At 47.8% G+C, this 3,703-nt stretch overlaps 1 pseudogene across 1 annotated transcript; it reads right to left on the bottom strand.

Moving 5' to 3' along the window:
- Positions 1 to 1,879: 1,879 nt before the first annotated feature.
- LOC103736997 lies at positions 1,880 to 3,465 on the bottom strand (annotated as a pseudogene). Its single transcript, XR_001872523.2, has one exon. The product of XR_001872523.2 is annotated as a tubulin beta-7 chain pseudogene (transcript).
- Positions 3,466 to 3,703: the final 238 nt, after the last annotated feature.

Raw genomic sequence — 3,703 nt, 5'->3', positions numbered from 1 at the left:
CAGAGGTCAGAAGAGGGCATCAGATCCCACTGGAACTGGAGCTACAGATAGTTGTCAGTTGCCATATGGGTGCTGGGAATCAAGCCCCTGTCCTCTGCAAGAGCAGTCAATGCTCTTAACCACTGAGCCAACTCTCCCACTCTACTTGTCTTTATTTTAAGAATATTTATTCATTGTGTGTGTGTGTGTGTGTGTGTGTGTGTGTGTGCATGTGTGGATATGGGTGCCCACAACCATAGTGTGCATGTACACGTCAGAGATAATCTTGAGTGAGGGACTCTTATTGTCCTGGAACTTTTCAAGTAGGCTAAGCCAGCTGGTCAGTGACCCTACAGGGACCTCTCTGTGCCTCCTGTCTCAGCATCACTGGGGTTACAGGCACCTGACTTTTTACATGAGTTCTTGGGATTTGAACTCAGGTCCTCAAACTTGCAAAACAAATGCTTTTTTTTTTTTTTTTTTGAGATAGGGTCTCACAATGTAGCCCTTGCTGGCCTAGAACTCACTATGCAGACCAGGCTGGCCTCAAACTCATAGAGATCCACCTGCCTCTGCCTCCTGAGTGCTGGAATTAAGGGTGTGTGCCACCACACCTGGCAGCAAGGCAGGTGCTTTATGAACTGAACCATCTCTCCATCTCTATAGTTGATTTCAAATTAAAACACTTTTTTTCTTACCAGTCCATACTGCATACTAGCATGTCTTCCCCGTCTTCTTCCCACCACCCTCCTCTCTCACTCCCACCCTCCTATTCGCTCCTCTGTTTTCTTAGTCTAGTCTCTTCTACTTTCACTTAATTCATGCACACATGATTTATATGACTATAGAAAACATAGGGACCATGAGTGAGAAAAATGTCATATTTGTTTTTCTGACTAACAATTACTCACTAATTGTCACCAGTTGCTTCCATTTTCCTGCAAAAACATAACTTCTTTCTTCTTTATGACTGAAAAAAATTCATTGTATATGTGTTCCATATTTTCCTTATTCCTCTGTTGCTGGTACCTGGACCAATTCCACAGCTTAGCTGTTAGGAAAAGTGCTGCAGGAAACATTGATGTGCAAGTATCTCTGTGATACAGTCCTTTGGGTAAATACCTGGGAATGGTACAGCTGGGTCAGATGGTAGACTGATTTCTGTTGGGTTTTTTTTTATTTTTATTTTTTAGAAACCCCTATACTCATTTCCATAGAGTCTGGACCAGTTTACATTCCCATCAGTAGTGTATAAGGTTTCCCTTTAGCCCACATACCTGCCAGCATTTGCTATTTGTCTTCTTTTTTTAAAGATCTTTTTATTTTTCATTTTTATTTTATGTGTAGGTGTGTATGATTCGTACTTCTTTTTTTTTTTCTTTTCCAATTCCCATTTATTTTTGGCTCTTGGGGAAATGCCATCTGAAATTCAATATGAAAAAAAAGCAAGTTCAACACAAAATAGAAATCTGAAGTGTAGGAAAAATGGGGGTGGGGGAGTGACCCAAAGCAACAGACAGACACCTCCAAAGACAGATGCAGCTGAGGATAGCTGGGGGACCGTAGGTGGAGACAATACTGTATAGTTCCCTCCTGAGGCTGAGATGGAATAGGTGAAACACAGACTGAAAACCCACCCTCTTCCCACCAGTGACTGGGACCTGCCATGCCTAACCCTCATTCCGTCATCTACTACTTAGGCTTGGGATGGTGGCCACTGTCGGTTTTCAGCACTGGGCTGGTTCTAAATGGGATCTGGAAGAGACTCAAGTTTCCTGTAAAATTTTTCTGGAAGAATATTAAACTGAACAGTTATGAGAAGTGGGTACCAGGAGGAAATAAAAGGTAACCCAGAAGGGCAGAAAGCTGGGTCCATCAGAGTGGAAAGAGAAAGGAGACGTTCCACAAACAAATATTTATTGAGCGCCTACTATGTGCCAGGCACTATTCATCCCCCAAAACAAAAAACCAGGACAGAGGCAGTAGAAATAAATTCTGAAGGAGGAAAGGGGCAGGCGAAGAAAGCTGAGGGAACTGGGAAGCCTGAGGTGACGCAGGGCTCTGCCTTTAGGCCTCCTCTTCTGCCTCCTCACCGAAATCCTCTTCCTCTTCTGCAGTGGCATCCTGGTACTGCTGGTACTCGGAGACGAGGTCGTTCATGTTGCTCTCGGCTTCAGTGAACTCCATCTCGTCCATACCCTCACCTGTGTACCAGTGGAGGAAAGCCTTCCGGCGGAACATGGCTGTAAACTGCTCGGAGATGCGCTTGAAGAGCTCCTGGATGGCTGTGCTGTTGCCAATGAAGGTGACAGCCATCTTGAGGCCACGTGGAGGGATGTCACAGACAGCGGTCTTGACGTTGTTGGGGATCCATTCCACGAAGTAGCTGCTGTTCTTATTTTGCACATTCAGCATCTGCTCGTCCACCTCCTTCATGGACATGCGCCCACGGAAGACAGCGGCCACGGTGAGGTACCGGCCATGGCATGGGGGCAAAGGGGTCACAGGCAGCCATCATGTTTTTGGCATCGAAGACCTGCTGGGTGAGTTCAGGCACGGTGAGGGCCCGATACTGCTGGCTTCCACAGCTGGTGAGAGGAGCAAAGCCAGGCATGAAGAAGTGGAGCCGTGGGAAGGGCACCATGTTAACTGCCAGCTTGCGGAGGTCAGCATTGAGCTGGCCAGGGAAGCACAGGCAGGTGGTGACGCCGCTCATAGTGGCTGAGTTGTCAATGCAGTAGGTCTCATCAGTGTTCTCTACCAGCTGATGGACGGAGAGGGTGGCATTATAGGGCTCCACCACTGTGTCGGTCACTTTGGGTGAGGGCACCAGGCTGAAGGTGTTCACGATGCGGTCAGGGTACTCTTCTCAGATCTTGCTGATGAGCAGGGTGCCCATTCCAGACCCAGTGCCTCCACCCAGCGAGTGGGTCAGCTGGAAGCCCTGCAGGCAGTCACAGCTCTTGGCCTCCTTCCGTACCACATCCAGGACAGAGTCGACCAGCTCCGCCCCCTCTGTGTAGTGGCCCTTGGCCCAGTTGTTACCTGCCCCGGACTGACCAAAAACAAAGTTGTCTGGTCTGAAGATCTGGCCAAAAGGACCTGAGCGAACAGAGTCCATGGTCCCAGGTTCTAGATCCACCAGGATAGCTCGAGGAACATACTTGGCGCCTGTGGCTTCGTTGTAGTACACCGAGATGCGATCCAGCTGCAGGTCGCTGTCCCCGTGGTAGGTACCGGTGGGGTCGATGCCGTGCTCATCGCTGATCACCTCCCAGAACTTGGCATCGATCTGGTTGCCACACTGGCCGGCCTGGATGTGCACGATTTCCCTCATGGTTACGGTTGACTGCAACAAATTTTTGCTCGCTTCAAGGTATGTACCGAGCAAGAAAATATATTAATAAGGATTTTTTTTTTTTCTGGGCTGGTCGCGGGCTGAAAGAATGGAACGTGGCCCCGGAGGCTGGAGCGGCGAGATGCAAGCTCCAGGGCAGAAGGATTCTCGATTCGTACTTCTTTAATACCTAATGAGCTTTATCTTTTTTCATACATTCATTGGCCATTTGTACTTTATCTTCTGTTCATTTCATTAGCTCATTTACTGATTGGGTTATCTTTTCAGAGTCTAGATTTTATTTCACTGTCAGATGTACAGTGTCAAAGATCTTGTCCCTTCTGCAGGTTGTCTCTTCATGTGGCTAATTCCTTCCTTTGAGAGACC

This window comes from Nannospalax galili, unplaced genomic scaffold (assembly GCF_000622305.1).
Source record: "Nannospalax galili isolate Female #2095 unplaced genomic scaffold, S.galili_v1.0 scaffold737, whole genome shotgun sequence".
Classification (NCBI taxonomy): Eukaryota; Metazoa; Chordata; class Mammalia; order Rodentia; family Spalacidae; genus Nannospalax; species Nannospalax galili.
The sequence above is the reverse complement of the archived record's forward strand: the minus strand, read 5'-3'. Positions and strand labels throughout refer to the sequence as shown.